Source organism: Microcebus murinus, chromosome 19 (assembly GCF_040939455.1).
Source record: "Microcebus murinus isolate Inina chromosome 19, M.murinus_Inina_mat1.0, whole genome shotgun sequence".
In the NCBI taxonomy this organism is placed as follows: Eukaryota; Metazoa; Chordata; class Mammalia; order Primates; family Cheirogaleidae; genus Microcebus; species Microcebus murinus.
In genome coordinates, this window is record NC_134122.1 from 9054803 (window position 1) to 9071579 (window position 16777).

Below are 16777 nucleotides of genomic sequence, written 5' to 3' on the forward strand. Positions count from 1 at the left end.
TAGTCATTAAGGGAATTCAAATTAAAGCCACGAGATACTACTAGACATCATTGGAATGGCGAAAATTAAAAAGTCTAACCACACCAAGCGTTGGTGAGGACGTGGAGAAACTGGAACCCTTCACACTGCTGGTGGGAATACAAAATGATACCATCACTTTGGAAAACAGCTTAGCAGTTTCTGAGAAAATTAAACATATACCAATCACATGATCCAGCCACTCCTACATATTTTATCCAGGAGAAATGAAAAAGCAGCTGCCCATACAAAGACTTGCACACAAATACTCACAGCAGCTCTCTTTAATAGCCAAACACCGGAAACAACTCAAACCTCATCAACAGGTGAATAAATAAGCAAACTATAGCACATCCATACAACGGACTAGTACTCAGAGATAAAAAGAAAGAAACTGTTAATACACCCTACATAGATGAATCTCAAAATAATTCTGCCGGATGAAAGAAGCCAAACAAAAGAGTGCATGCCTTAAAGAAAAAAATTCACGTTGAATGACCCAATTTATGGAACATTCTAGAAAATGCAAACTCACCTATATTGACAGAAAGCCTCTCAGTAGTTTCTAGGGACAGAGGCAGGGCAGGAGGGATTATTAAGGATCACAAGAGACAACCTTTGGAGGTGGTGGGTATGTTCATTAGCTTTATCATGATGATGGCTCCTTGGGTGTATACATGTGTCACCGCTTATCAAATTGTACACCTTGGCCAGGTGCAGTAGCTCATGTCTGTAACCCCAGCACTCCGGGAGGCTGAGGTGGGAGGATTGCTTGAGCCCAGGAGTTTGAGGCTGCAGTGAGCTGTGATCACACCACTGCACTCTGGCCTGGGTGACAGAGCAAGACCCCATCACTAAAATAAAATTTAAAAATGCATGCCTTACTCATGCACCATTTATCAGGTGTCAACTAGACCTCAACAAAGCTGATTTTTAGAAAGCAGAACTAATTGCACTGTCAGAAGTCAGCACAGTGGTTAGCCCTGGTTAGGGACGGGTGCCAACTGCAGAGGGAGGCAGAAGCGCGGGTCCCCGGGGTGCAGAGAGGGGCCTGGGTGCTGGGGACACGGGCGTGTTGAGGACGAGCATGGAGCTGTACACGTGACTCTCCTACATGCAGGTCACACCTCAACAGCCAGTTACTGAGATAAGGCAGGCCAGCGACGCGTTGACCTGCCTCCACGAGGAGTGGGCAGTCAGAGCTCACCGACACCCGAGTCCCCAGGGCAAAGGCCCAAGCGTGACGCGGGTGGGCACACACGGGCAGCAGGTGGCTGTGGCCGCGTCCTTTACCTCCTGCCGCAGGTCCCTCGTGTTCCTGGCTGTCTCTCCTGGACACGCAGGGCCGGCTGGCTGCGGAGCCCGCCCTGGCCCCGGGGGGTTCCCAGGCTGGTCCCCTCTCTCTTCTTCCTGATCCCAGAATGACTTCCCACCAGACAGCCTGCGGGCCATTTCCTCGGCATTTTCCAGACGGAGCCCCAGCTGGGGAGGGAAACCGGGGGGCCCAGGGAAGAGCCACTCAGCCACTCAGGCCATCAGGAGCTGCAGGGTGGGTACTCTGGGCTCCCGCGCCCACCTGGGCTCAGGGAAAGGGGCGCAAGCTTGGGAGACCCGCAGGCTCCGCATCTGCGTGGCAGGTGCCTCTCAGCCAGAGCGCCTGCTGGGCCTTTAAGGCCTGGTTCAATGTCACCACTGCCAGGCAGCCTTCCCAGATCTCCCACGCCATGCCACCTCCTCCGTCCCACCCACGACATGGACACTCATTTGCGTGTCTCCCTTGCAAGGCCCTAGATGAGGGCAGGGACTCGTGTCTCTCTCTAGGCACCATGAAGACCTGGCCTGCATGGTCCTCAAAATCTGATGGATGGAAGAATGAATCCTTCCTCCTGTCCCCTCTTCCCTCCATCTGCCCGTCCACTCACCCCTCTGTTTGCCCATCCTGTCATCCTTCCCGTCCATCCACCCTCACCCGCCCATCCATCCATCCTTCCTGTCCATCCACCTGGCTACCCCTCCACCTCCATCCACCCTCACTTCCCTCCACCCACCAGCCATCCATCCTGTTCATCCGCCTACTTCTCCTTTCTTACGGACACCTTTCCTCCCTTCCGTCCATCCTTCCCTCCCTCCTCCCATGCAGACGTCTGACAGCACCGGGAGAGAATTCCAGAGATCAGCCCTCGGCGCATCCGAGCCCATCCCCCCGCTGGCAAAGTCTGGGTGACGGGCCCTGCTCTCCAGAAATTGGAAGCGGTCGAGAAAGGGCACAGAACACCCTCCTTCAGCCGAGCCCCAGACGCCTGGGAAGGAGAGGCGGCAGCGCCCCAGCAATCTGTGGACAGGCTGGACAGACGGCCGCAGACGTGTTCCCTGTCCCATTGCTGCCCCACGACCCGTTTTCCACACGACAGCCAGATGCACAAATGGCATCACGTCACTCCCCACCCTGAACCCAGCCATGACCCAGCCCCGCTGCCCCTGCCCTCCTATGTCGCCATGTCCCCACGCCCCTATCTGCTCTGTTCCTTCAACACGCCCAGCCCTTTCCCTTCTCCGGATCCTGGCACTCGCTGGTCCCCTCCCAGGCGGGCTCTTAGCCCTGCCCGTGCTGCGCACACGCTCGCCCTGCAGGTCTCAGCCCAAACGTCCCCTGCCCGGTGCACTACCAAAGCCGTCACTGCTCATCAATGCGCTTGTTCATGTCTGACCTATCTCCCCTCTGGGCTGTGAGCAGCACCGGAAGGGCAGGGACGGAGTCTGCCACGTTCTCCACCCCGCCCCGCCCCAGAGCCCCGCCCATGCCAGGTGGAGGGTGCGTGTTCGGGCAATGGCTGGTGGGTGGGCAGTTGGAGAGAGGATGGATGAGTCAGAGGACGATGGATGGATGTGGATGGAGGGATAAATGGACAAATAGATGAACAGATGGATGGGTGGGAGGGTAGATGGATGTATGGATGGACAGATGGAAGGATGGATGGGTGGGAGGGTAGATGGATGTATGGATGGACAGACGGAAGGATGGATGGGTGGGAGGGTGGATGGATGTATGGATGGACGGATGGACAGAAGGATGGATGGGTGGGAGGGTAGATGGATGTATGGATGGACGGACGGATGGAAGGACGTCTGGGAAGGTTGGGGCGTGGATGGGAAGGTGGTTGAATGGATGAGAGGGGTCTGGGTGGACAGGTGAGAGGGATGTGGGTGGATGGACAGATATACGGATGTATCTATGGGTGGGTGGGTGGGTGAATATATGGGTGGATGGTGGGAAAAATGGGTGAGTGGATGGATGTAGGGACTGGGGGTAGAACAACGGAGAGAAGGGATGGATGGACGGACAGGTAAGTGGATGGGATGATTTCTGGCCCCAAGTCCAGGACAGATCCTGGGGTGACTGCAGCAAGGCCCTCCTCTTACCTCCAGGGGGTTGAAGGCGCAGCCTACGGCACGAGCGGTCAGGTTGGCCGCAGCAGAACGGGGAAGGAAGGAGGCAGGGGAGAAGAGAAGGGTCCCCTCTGGGTTGGCTCCCAGGCTGCCGGACACTAGGACAAAGGAAAGGGGACCGGACTGTTCCATGCCCCTCCCACGGCAGGGCCTGGCTACGAGAGGCCACAGCCTGAGACAGGGCTGGACACGTGGTGCATCTTCTCGGCCAGGATGGGACACAGCCTCGAGCCCTGTCAAGGACAGAGGGTCACGCACACGCCTGCATCCCCGACGGGCAGAGAGAAGTGCCCAGGGCACCCCACGACCCCCCAACAGGTGTCCAAGAACAGCTGGGGTGGCTTAGGAGCCCTGGCTAGAAAGAGGCTCCCCGACGGATTCTCTGTTTAACCACAACCAAGAGGCAGTGTCAGTGCGGCGCTGATCTCTCTCTTTTTAGCACAGGGAAGACCAGTTTTCAAAAGGCACAGCCCTCCGCCGCCAACGCAATCCAGGAGAGTTTAACGACAGTGCTCATTACCTGCCGCCGGCCGCACGGTATTTCGTTTTAGGATTGCCTCTCTGCAGAGAGTTCAATTGCTTTGCCATTAATCGTAGTGATGGGAAGTTTCCTTCTTAAAATAAGCTAAAAAGAGCCGGTTCAGAGAGAAGTTGGAAGCATTCAGCCGAATGCCATAAGACGGCTAATTTGACTATTTTTGATCTTTCCCAACAAAAGCGGCAGGTGCTACGGGGACACGGCAACACCCCGAGCAGGTGGCACAGCAGCACCTCACCCGAGGAAGCAGCGCCCCCGCCACCCGCCTCAGCAGCCGGGGCTCCGGGTCCCCGCGCCTTTGTGGCCCAGAGCAGGACAGGGGCTGCCCAGGACAGCCGTACCTGAGCGGAAGGTGACGTCGGAACAGGACGTGTGTTTCCACGTCTCCGGGCGGAACTCCCGGCTGAGGAGTCGTGGGGAGGGCGTCCTGGGGGGCCGTTTCGGGGGTCCTGTGTCTCCAGCAGCTGCATGAGCTGACTCCACACAAAGGGGCCCATGGGGCAAGTCGCAGGGGGCGGTGAGGGACAGAGCTGGAGCTGGCACCGCCCAGAGCAAAGGCCTCCCCACGCCCACACCGGCCCGCTGTCCCCACACACCAGGCCCTCTCGGGAGCTGGCGACTGAGACACGTGTCCCATTGGGGAAACAGCGGCAAGCAGCAGTGGCTTCGCAGAACTCGGACGTGTAGCCTGCGCAAGGAGTTCTGACGTGCCGCCCAGGAGGGACAGGGGGTGTCGTGGGCTTGAAGGTCAGACCTGAGTCTCAATCCTAGTCCCAACACGTGCCGGCTGTGTGACCTCAGGGTGGTCACTGTACCTCTCTGAGCCTCAGTTTCGTCATCTACAAGATGGACTAACGGTCCGTCATGCAGGGCTGTTTGTGACCTAAAAGACTAAGTTATCTTCCAGGTTGGGAAGGCTGGCGGGCAAGCCATGAGGGTCCCTGGGGGGATAAAGGTCGAGCAAGAGTCCTTCCTGGCTCTTGTCTAGTAAAAAAAATAAAATAAAATAAAATCGAACGAGACCCTAATGGAAATGAGTCCAGTGGGGGATTATCAGTGTCTAACAGGGACCCTCAGCCCGAGGCCTCGGGGCCCAGCACCCCCAGGGCTGGCGCTCCCCTCCTGCCCACCGCCCGGCCCGTCCGCCTTGCCCTGCCCCTGCCGGCCCCGTTGGGCCTCAGCCACCAAACGGGCCGGCCCTGCCGCTGCCCTTCTACGGGAGCCCCTTGCCGCGAGGCCCCCGGCCCCAGTGCACCCCGGTAACCCCCCACTGCCACAAAGACCACGGCGGGCTGAGGGCGCCGTTGCCCCCCTCGCCCTGGCGCCTCCATAGCCCACCTGGCCCTGTGCGGGTGGCGGGGTGGGGGAGACCGAGAGGCGTGCCGGCGACGCCAGCTCGCACACGCACCCACACCCAAACACACAGACACACCGCCTCCCACCCCCCAACGGGCAAACCCACCGGCACGTGGGCAGAGACAGCCCTCCAGACGTGGGGTCAGAGGGCCAGAGCCAGAGTCTGGGAAACCCCAGGCTGATGGGGGGAGGGGCCGGTGTCGCCAGGAGAACAGGCAGCTCCATACAAGGACTCAGACGTCCCCCCCCACGTCAAAGGTTATCACAACACGCCCCGTCAAATATCACTTATAGTGAAGCCCACAAGAATGGGGCAGAGAAGTACAGTCCCCCAGGATTCAAATCCCAGCTCTGCTGTGTGATGTCGGGCAAGTTACCTAACCGCTCTGTGCCTTGGTTTCTAACATGGAAAGGATGAACACTGCCCCGTGGGCTGTTGTGAAGACTAAATGAATGAATCTAGATAAATGGCTTGAAAACAGATCTACCCCTTAGCTACTACGTTTTGCAGCCATTCAGTGAAACGCTTAGAAAAGTTGCTGTTGTAGGGGGCGGGCTTTCTTTCATGCTTTGGAGTCAATAAACATTTTTTTCAGGTCTCAAAATATTTTTGAGTGTCTTTGAAAAAAGTTCACGGGCCTGAAGTCTGTATCTCAGGGGCCTCGTGGATGGCTGGACCCTGGGAGGGGACAGCCCTGAGCTGGTGGGGTTAGCTCCCCAGACGTCCCCTCTGGCCGGGGAGTCTCCACCAGCCCCAGCTGGGCAGAGCGTCTGGGTGGGGAGATCCCGGCCCTGCCCCGAACCGACTTCCCGTGCAGCCCCGCCCCCCACCCCTACAGGCGGGCCCCAGCATGCATCGGGACACTAATTCCAGCAAGAGGGTCCCTGTCCAGGGAACAATGGCCGGCTTTATCTGCCAGGCCCTTCAGCCTCTGGTCTCAGGCAGCACCGAGCTTGGCCCGTGGGAACCTCCAGGCTCCCACTTAATCCCCTTCTTGGCACACGTCCCTGAACTGAAGGGCAAGTCAGCGTCGCGGGGCTAGGACGAGACACCGTCATCCGTCCGTCCGTCCCTCACCGGGGACCCGGGACAGCACCAAGACCGCCCTCCGCCACCCAGGGACCCCCGAGCCGGCTCCGGGCCCAGACCCCCACGCGGAGGGAGGCGCTTACCCGCCGTCCCGGTGCTTGCAGGAGGGACGCCCCCACGGTTCCGTCAGCTCGTCCGCCGCGGAAAGGCCCCGGAGCTCGGACACCAGCGTCGGGAACAGGTCCACGGCCTGGGGTTGGGGGGGGCAGGCGTGAGACACCCGGCAGCACGGAGGAACCCCCAAGGTCACCCCACCCCCTCTGTCTCCAGGGGAGCTCGGCCTCGGAGAAAGCGGGAACGACACCACGACCTTCTCCCGAGGGGTCGCGAGACCCGGTGAGATGAGGCTGCGGACCCGATTCCCCCCACGGCACCCCAGCCCGCACACAGCCGCGTCCACTTTCAGTCTTTAATAGGCTTTAATTGAGCGCCTGCCTCCCGCCATGTATGGGACAGGGACAGGGCAGTGGAAGTAGACAGGGGCCCACATCTATGGGCTTGGCAGTGTAACAGAAGCTCAAGAAACGTTCACTAGGATTGTGATCGAATTACCGCAGCGAGCCTTAGCGTGTGTCACACGTTTACTGAGGTAGCAGTCTCTTCCAATTCGTTTCGGTTCACGGAATTATTAACAGTCGTGGGCTAACAGAGGGTGTTTTGGGGGTTGCCGAGTGCCCAAAACTCACAAAGAAATGAAGGACCCTACTCAGCGCGTGCCCCGAGGGCGTGGGGAGATGTCTGGTCTAGGAAGCCCGCCAGGGGCCCTGCAGTCGCAGGCTTGGGCATCCGTGGCCTCCGCGCTTCTCCAGGCTCAGCTGAGGCCAGGACTGCAGGCCCTGCCCACGCAGGGCCCACCTGCCGCCCTCGCCCTGGGCCTGCACCGCTCTGTGTGGCCGTGGCCGGGTCCCTGTGCACACAGCCCGACCTCGGCAGGACGCGGGCTGCAGCACAGACCCCTCCCTGGCCAGCCGGCCACCCACCACAGTCTAGACAGCCTTCCCGCCGTGCGCGTTCTGCTGGCGGGGCCGGGGCCACCCTAGCTCTGTCTTTACTTCCTCCTGCAGGACACACAGGCCAGCCCTGTGCAGGCCGACTGCCACCACCACGCCTGGCCCTGACCAGTGGCGGCCTTAAAGGGTCTCTCTCGGCCGGGTGCGGTGGCTCGCGCCTGTAATCCTAGCACTCTGGGAGGCAAAGGCAGGAGGATCACTCAAGGTCAGGAGTTCAAGACCAGCCTAAGCAAGAGCAAGACCCTGTCTCTACCAAAAATAGAAATTGGCTAGACAACTAAAAATATATAGAAAAAATTAGCTGGGCGTGGTGGCACATGCCTGTAGTCCCAGTTACTGGGGAGGCTGAGGCAGGAGGAGGATCACTTGAGCCCAGGAGTTTGAGGATGCTGTGAGCTAGGCTGATGCCACAGCACTCTAGCCTGGGCAACAGAGAGACTCTGTCTCAAAAGATAAAAAAATAAAAAAAGACACTCTCTCACCACAGTTTGGGGCAGCCCTTTATAAATGCCTGAGACCTGGGTTCCCTATTCTTAGAACACCCAGGACTTTAGGGCAGCTCCCCTGGGCACTTTTAGTTCCAGACCTGCTTCCCTCCTTCCTAGCAGGCTCAGCTGCTGTCCCCCCGGCTGGCGGCCGCCTTGCCCCAAATGACCCCTGGTTCCTGGGGCTGGGACACGTGCACAGATGGCACACTGCTGTGTCTGGCTGAGCACCTGCCCACCTGAGGGCAGCTGGGGCCCGCCCTGGCGTGCTCCTCCTGCTCGGGGGAGGCTTCTCGCGACAAGTGCTGGGCTCGGAATCAGCCTTCCAGAGCCAGGTGCAGCAGAAGGGGCCGTGGGAGTCTCACCCTGGTTTCCCTCCAGCAGGGAAGGAAAAAATACAACAGTAGAAAAAGGGCAGAGCTGGGAAGGCACAGGATGGAGGCAAAGGGTACGAGGCTCCCTGCATAGATACAGGGAGGAAGGCGGCTGCCATCGCCACTAACACCAAAGGATAACGGCAACAGCAGCAAGACCACCAGTCACTTAGTAAGGAGCCTTTACTATGTATCGGGCAGTGTTCTGATCATCTGAACCGTGTCATTTAATCCTCCAACACCCTAAGAGCAGGGGCTGTCATTATCCCCACTTGACAAAGGACAAAGTGACACTCAGAGAGCGCTTGAGTCAGGTGTCAGCAGCCACACAGCTACTTGGTGGCAGGGTTGAGACTTGAACCCGGGTGACTCTGCAGCTCCCAAACCCACACTCTCAGGCAGCCGTCCTACACTCAACTTCCATGCTTGCCAATTTCCATGGTGTAAATGCTCCCACCCGGGCCCGTTTCGAACTACCAATGTGCCATCGCTAAAGACAGACTTGGGGAGACGTGAGCAGTAGCACATCGTGTTGTATTTCCACACTGCAGTTAAAATAGACGTGACGAACCTCGAGATAATAGTAAAATGTGGTTAAATGACTAGGTGGTAATGGTGTTGAGTACTTATTACCTTTGTTTCTAACATAATTCACTTTGTTTTTGTAAACTTATTCACTGATTGCTACATAGTAGATGCAGATATTTTCAAGGCACCTGTGATAATTTGCTAGATTGATATAATCCAATCTGGGTAGTTGGGACATCCACTACCTTAAACGTTTATCTTTTCTTTATGCCAGGAGCATTCAAATCATTCTCTTCTAGCTACTTCAAAATGTACAGTGGATCCATGTTAACTATAATCACCCTGCCGATCTATGGAACACCAGGTCTAATTTCTGCTAAGTGTGTCTTTGTATCCCTTAATCAACAAAGTTGAGACATCTTGATGCATGATAATGGCAACATTTTAGCCACCAGCCTGCAGGGTTCCTGGAAATCTACCCACCAGTTCCCGGGGGCCACTGCTCACTTGTCTCCTCCCCCGCTCCCTGGGACGTCCCCACCTGCTGCCCCCCACGTTGAAACTCCGGGGCCCTGTGCGGAGGGCCAGGCTGGGGATTTGCTCTCTTTTGAGCATTGAGTCCTGGGGTTTTGTTTCCGGACTGAAAACCAAACCTCGTCTCCTGCCCACCGGCGACGGGGAGGGGCAGAGGCACTTCAAGCTGAAGCCCGGGGGTCCGTCCCCCTGGCAACCGGCAGCCCCAGGGGGCCCGGGAGCCGCTTGGCTTGCACTGATGTGTCCCTGGAAAGCCATTTTCAGGAACAGAGCCCTTAGCTATTCACCCCTCGAACCCAGGGGACCTCCCTGGTGGGTATAATTTCCTTTTTAGTGCCATGGGGCAGCCACACACGCCCTCTGGGGCCGGCACAGCCAGGATCCGGGAGGGGAGACACAGCACGCCTTGCCTCGAGCCACCTCCGCCAGGAGAAACGTGTGGTCAGTGGGTCAGAGAGTGGTGACGGGAGGAAGCGGGCCTGTCTTCCCATCAGTTCAGGAGGCCTGGCAGGGCAATGGTTAGAGCACAGGCCACAGAGCAGTGGTTCTCAACCAGGGACAACTGTGCTCCCCGGGGACGTCTGGCTGTGACCAGTGTGGATGGGGGTGATGCTGGCATCTAGTGGGCAGAGACCAGGGATGCCGCTAAACATCCCCCAAGACACAGGACGGCCCTGCAACGAAGCATGATCTGGCCGGAGGTGTCAGCAGCACCCAGGGTGAGAAACCCTGCTGTGGGCCGGCCTGCCGCGTTCACACTCCGGCTCTGTCGCTTACTAGCTGGGTGGCTTGGAGCACATTTCCTAAACTCTGCAAGCCTCAGTTTCCTCTTCTACGGAATGGGCACAATGATAAGAATGTTACTAATAGGATTAAAGTAGAGAGTAAAAGCGAGGCCCTTAGCTTATCGGCATGAGGAAAAGTCTTCCTCTCTGCTCGTGTCCAACCTGGATTGGGGCGCTGGCTCGGTACACAGCATCTAGACTTCCTCTCTGTTTTTGCGACCACGCACAACTGTGCCGTGCGCAACCTGCCCAGCCATACGTAGCAGCCCCGACACTAAACACCTAGGAGGCTGGGCCGTAAAGAACATGAGCAGGAGAGGAGGGTGTCCCAGGGACTCGGTCTCAGGGAAGACTCTGGCCTGGGGCTGCAGAAGCCACTTAACCTCAGAGCTGGTGGTCTGAGCCAGGCACAGCCTCCTCACTAATGTGACCGCTGTGGCCACCGCAGCCTGGGACCCCTCTCCTCCCACTCGTACAGCAGGCTGCTCGGGTTCCACCCCCGCTGTCTCCGCCATCTGGGTCTGAGATGGGAAGGGGACATGCCAGGCTGAGCCAGAAGGCCCCCTGGGGCCGCCCCCAGCCCCTGCCCCGTGTTTTGGGCGGCAGGTGAGAGTGGCACATACAGGGGAGATCACGGCGGCAAGACTGCCAGCAGCCAAAGGCGGGAAACGCCCGCGTACCCGTCAGTGGGGACGGCCAAGTCCACGTGGCCCACTCGGGCCACACCGAGCCCCTTAACAGGCGCGGGCAGCTGGACGCGCCCTGCCGGGGAAAATTCTCCAAGCTGCCGAGTGGCCAGAGCGAGATGCAGGATGCGGCGTAAAAATAGGAACGGGCCACCCAGACGCGCGGATCTCACGTCTGTGAGCACGCAGGGTGCGCCGGGAAGAAGGCGCCACACGCCAGGGACGGGCCGGCCTCTGGGCAAGGGGTCAGGGGTCTGGGAGATGAGGGGGGCTCACTTTTAACTATGTCCTTTTGTACCATGTCATGTGTCATCTCGTCAAAAACGTCATCTCGATCTCTCGTGCATTCAGCCCTGCAGCCGCTTCCCAACACACGCGGCGACTGCAGACACGGCCCTCTGCACCGCGCTGCCCGCAGCCACGGCGTTGGCCTCTCCCGCCCCCGCCCTGCTGCCCACGCCGGCCGAGACCCTCCTCGAGTCCCAGTGCACACCTCCCTCAGCTCCAGGGCGCTGTCTCTTCTAGATCCAGATGCCGGCCACCGCAGTCTGGCTGTCAGGACGCTGTGTGTGTATGTGACAGTGTGAGTGTGAGTGTGTGTGTGTGTGTCTGTCTGTCTGTCTGTCTGACTCCACACAGCGGCACACATCCACCCACCTGTTCCTTACACCTCTTGCACCCTAGCAGGTGCGTGGGACACCCAGGGCTCTTTCCTGCCCCAGGGCCTTTGCACTCCCTGTTCCTCCCTGGAGGCCCTTTCCCCACATCTTCCAACCGACAGCCACCCCCTTCTTCTCCTTCAGCAAGAACGCTGCTTCCTCAGAGGCCCCCGACCCTCCCGTCTACACCACTGGCCGCGCACGCTGTTCATTTCATCCCCACCACGTGTGAGCATCTCAGACCACCTTGTCCGTGTTGGGCCCTGCCGGCGGTTTCTCTCTCCCAGGAAAACACCAGCCTCGGGGGTCCGGCTGGCCCCTCCCCGGAGCCCGGGCAGCGTCCAGCAGGAAACAGGCGCTCAGACAGGCGCCTGGGACGGCGTGAGCACACACGCTCTCGAGACCCCGCCGAGGGCCTTCGGGCCTGGGCGGATTCGCCCCCAGGAGGCAGGAGGCAGCCCGTTCCACCCACGGACAGCCCCCAGGGAGGGGCAGGACCAAGGCAGGTCCTCAGCTAAAGGCATCAACCACCCCCAACACTCTGTAGGGCCCGTGTACCCAAATATCCCCAACTAAGGAAACTGAGGCACAGAGACAAGCCAGAGGCCCAAGTCACACAACACAGAGTCAGAATTGGAATCCAGTTCTGACTCTAAAAGCCTCTTGAGAATGACAGAGAAAGCATTAAAGAAAAAACCAACTCATCAATACAATGGAATATGATTCGGCAATAAAAAAGAAATTCTGCTTCGTGCTACAACGCGGATGAACCTTGCAAACACTGTGCTGAGGGAAGGAAGCCAGACACAGAGGTCACCCCGAGACGTCAAGTCTGTGAAACGTCCAGGACGGGCAAAGCCACAGAGGGGAAAGCAGACAAGAGGTCGCCAGGGGCTGGGGGATGGGAGGATGAGGATGGGGGAGACAGCTAAAGGGTCCCGGTTTCTTTTCAGGGCGATGGGAATGTTCTAAAGTCAATCGTGGTGATAGTTGCACAGCTCTGAGAATATGCTAGAAGCCGTTGCGTTGTAAACAGTGAGCTGTATGGCGTGTGAATTCTCTCTCAATAAAGAAAGCTATTAAAAAGAAAAAACCAAAAAAGACAAACATCTCATCCAATTCCATGGGACGCCACCAGGTCCGGACAAGCCTGTCGTTTCCAGGTTCTGCCATTTCTGGCAGCTGAGGGTGGGGGGACCTCAGTCTGGGACCCCAGAAGTCGTTCACGGAGCCAGGGAATTAGGGGAAGCCCCGAGGCCCCATATGCGGGGTTCCCCTCAGGCCGTGCGGCGAGGTGTCCCCCACGGCAGGCAGGACCAGCCGGGGCTGTCGGGGAGACTGCATTGCAGGGGTTCAAGTCCCAGCCCTGCCTCTCCCTCGCTGTGTGGCCTTGGACAAGCCATTTGACCTCTCTGAGCCAGTTTCCTTATCTGAACAACGTAACTAGTAACAGTACCTTCGTGATGGGGTTCTGATGAGAATTAAATGAAATAATCCACACACAGTGCCCGGCGCAGTTACTGGCCCGCCGTAAATCCTTCCCGAGTGTCCGCAGTAAGAATAACCATCCTTGTTTCGTTATTCAGGAAAATAGCTGGTTTCTAAACAGGAAAGAGACATCTCTTTACCCCCAGATGCGGGCCTTGCCTGCTGCTTTCCAAGCCAAACTGCAGGGGAGCCAAGTGGGATCTGTCTCAGGCCTCTCGGGAAATCGAGTCAGTTTGCCCCCAAAATAGGCAGACTGAGGGACACTGGATTTAAGGCGAATTCTCCCACAAAAGCCAGGAACCAGAAGGTTCCATCTCCACTGAGGACATCCCAGGGAGAAAGGATGGGACCGAGCTAGAGCCTGCAGAAAGAACCTGGAGAAGCTTCTAGAAGAGGCTCACCTTCCTGACTACAACCACTTCCAGAAATGGTTTGGGGTGACCAGGCAGGGCCAGCACGACGGAGTCTAAGTCTGGGCGTGCTCCGGCCCCTGCGGCCAGAGGAGGCTGGGCGGGTCCTCTGAGGGTCCCCCCGCCCTCCTTCACGCTACGGCCAGCGTGGTGGCCGCCCGGGGGAGGCTGGAGTCACCTGTGCGGGCTGGATCCCGGGGCATCTCAGCAGCAGGGCGAGCGAGGAGAAGGTCCACGTCTGTGCAGCGCTCGCCCCCTCGGACAGTGGCACCCGGCCCCGAAGCTCTGCAGGCGGGCCAGGCGGGAGGCCAGGCTGGGCTGTGGGACCAAGCGGGGGAGACCCTCAGGCCAGGCCCCGGCTGTGACTGAGCCGGCTGAGGCCCCTGAAACCTGCAGCAGCTAGAACCGAGGGGAGGGGCTGGGGCCGCAGGAGAGCATCAGACCCCCCCCTTCCTGCCAGTGAGGGCTCAGCCCGGCTTCACCCAGCCCTGCTGTCGCTGTCCCTGCACTGTGGCGGTGGCAGCCCAGGCCCAGGTGGGTGGAAGGTGAGGAAGGTTAGGGGCAGCAAAGGGTGACCCCAAGGAGCAGAACAGCGAACCTCACCTGGGGAAGACTAGAGTCAGCACCGCCTGTGGGCCTGTCTCAGCTGCCCAGAGGCCCAGCCTTTGATGACAGTGTCAAGATTAGGCTGGGTGGGCGCAGTGGCTCACGCCTGTAATCCCAGCACTCTGCCAGGCCTAGGCGGGAGGATCCTTTGAGCTCAGGAGTTCAAGACCAGCCTGAGCAAGAGTGAGACCCTGTCTCTACTAAAAAAAAAAATAGAAAGAAATTAGCTAGACAACTAAAAATATATATAGAAAAAATTAGCCGGGCATGGTGGCACATGCCTGTAGTCCCAGCTACTCGGAAAGCTGAGGCAGGAGGATCGCTTGAGCCCAGGAGTCTGAGGTTGCTGTGAGCTAGGCTGACGCCACGGCACTCACTCTAGCCTGGGCAACAAAGCGAGACTCTGTCTCAAAAAAAAAAAAAAAAAAAAAAAGATTAACTACCTTCTCTTACCCCTCTCTAACCCTTCTACAGACAGGGAGCCGGGGGTGGGGCGGGAAGGAGGGGAGAAGGGAGCAGGGCAAGAGAGTGAGCTTTGGAGGGAGGAGAGAAGGAAGGGGAGCTTTGGGGGGAGAAGGAAAGGAGGAGCAGCTTTAGAGGAGGGGAGGCGGAGGGAGAAGTGGGGGGAGAGGAAAGGAGGATGGGGAGCTTTAGAGAGGAAAGAGAATGAGCTTTGGAGGAGAAGTTGGGCAGGGAGCAGGGGAGGGCCGAGGGGAGTAGGAACTGGGGGGCCAGCACTCACCACCACCCCGGGCAGGGCCTGGGAGTGTGGTGAGGAGCGCGCCTGGCGCAGGGAGCACCATGCCAGGTCCTTGGTCGTGTGCAGCCATTCCCCGAGGTGCTGGTAGGTGGTGGGACACTAGCCCAGGATGCCCACCTAGGCAGACAGGTGGGGGACAGTCAGCCCCGCCTCCCCCACCTCATCCCCTCTCTCAGCTCCAGGCCTCACCTCCTCTCAAGGGTCTCAGTGTCGTGGGTGCTGGGGTGGCCCTGCGGGAGGCTCAGCACAGTGGCTTTGCGTTGACCGCCCAGTGTGGCTGGCAGGGTGGGGACATAGGCGGGCCACAAGCCCAGCGCGCAGGACGAGGAGGAGTGGGCTTCGGCCCAGGGTGGCGGCACAGAGCGGCGGGCAGGGGTCAGGTGGGCCCTCCGCACCCCAGGCCACCTGCTCTCTGCCAGAGGCCACAGCACCCCTGCCACCCTGCAGGTCAGCCCCCTGGGTACCCCACATCCCCGCAAACAGCCTCGCGCCTCTCCTCAGCTGGGGTCTGGGTGGCCTCCTCTGCTCAGAGCTGCCCCCGGCCTCGTCACCACCAAGATAGCAAGCACACGCGGGTGCCACATGCAAGGGACCGAAAGGCTGCGCTTCCCAAAGCCGCCTGCTCCCAAAGCTCCCGCTCGGTCCGGGCGGAGCAGCAGGTGCTCCGGACGTGCCACCCCGACAGGACACGTGCTGTGTGTTGGCTGTTCTGAGCTGAAGCCCCCCCAAAGAAACAGCAAGCGCAGGGACAGGCTTTCTGTGACCTGCCCACAGACAGCGCCTCCAAAAGGAACTCGCTGTCCTCAACCGCGTACTGGGAGTGCCGGCAACCTGGGAAGAGTAACTCACGGGGGAGGACGCTGGGAGTGGACACCACCCCCAAACCTTGCCCCAAGCTAGCCTTTCTCTCGACTGTTCCTCAAAGGGCCCGCTCAGCTCCCTAAAACACGTACTGGTCTCCAGCTTGCCCGCCTCCCTCCTCCACTCGCCCCGGGACAACGGTGCATAAGCTCCCGGCTGCCCTGCACCGGGTCTTGCCCCACTCCCGTGCCGTCCCGGGCCTGCCTGGTGCCGGTTTCTGTCTACTCTCTGCTACCGAAGCAGGAGGGTAGAGGAAGTCTTTCTGTCCCCTACAGATCCCACCGGGGAGGGACTTACCAGCCCCTCACCCACATTCCCAACGAGGAAACTGAGGCTCAGGGCAGTTTGGTGACTCGCTGAGGGCCACAGCCGGCGTGGGAACCCAGGCAGGCTGGCTCCAGCGACACTGGCCTCGAACCCTGAGCTCAAAGCGACTTGAGACTGACTCTGTTGTTGAGACAAGGAAATGAGGCCCCATCCCCAGCTACTGTGAGGGTCACAGCAAGTCAGGGCAGGGGCTGGGACCAGAAGCCAGCCCGGCACCCCCCTTGCACCTGGCGGAAAGGTGCAGCGCCCAGCGTCTGCCGGGTGGCAAGGCCGTCCCACACAGGGCCGGAGGCAAAAGACAGAGATGCTCCAAGACGAAAGGGAAACCGCCAAGTCCCCAAACCCCAGCAGCTAGCAAGACAGAATGGGGAACATCGTCCCCATGTCTACCCCCCTGGGGGGTCAGCGTCCCCTCCCTCTCTGACTCTAAGAGAAGTGTGGGCGTCTTCTGAAGAAGGTCCCTGAGTCTCGGGCCTCGATGCCCCGCCTCCCCCAGAATAGCAAGTGTCAGTCTGGCCTCGAGGGACCGGCAACCCCGCCCGGTGACAGCATTTCTGATGGAGCTGGGGGACAATAGTCCCCTTGGAGAAGACCCTCCCTGCGCCTTTCTGCCGGTCTGTCTGCCCTCAGCAGCATCCCCCATCCCGTTATCCCCGGACAAACGCTTTATTTTTTAACAAATAAATTTGCAATAAAAAAGAGGACTCCTGGAGAAGGTGGTGTCTCCTCCCCGGCCGCTGGCAGGGAGGCGTGGGAAACAAGAATTGCAGGCTTGGCTGGGTCACAAAAGGGGGCTTAGCTTGGGGTGGGAGAGG

General features: G+C 59.1%; 1 long non-coding RNA gene across 1 annotated transcript; it reads left to right on the plus strand.

The window, feature by feature from the left end:
* The first annotated feature begins 6403 nt into the window (after nt 1-6403).
* Nucleotides 6404-11762, plus strand: LOC142862385 (uncharacterized). The gene is made up of 3 exons (XR_012913434.1): nt 6404-6630; nt 11203-11434; nt 11655-11762. It is a non-coding gene; the product is annotated as an uncharacterized LOC142862385 (long non-coding RNA).
* Nucleotides 11763-16777: the final 5015 nt, after the last annotated feature.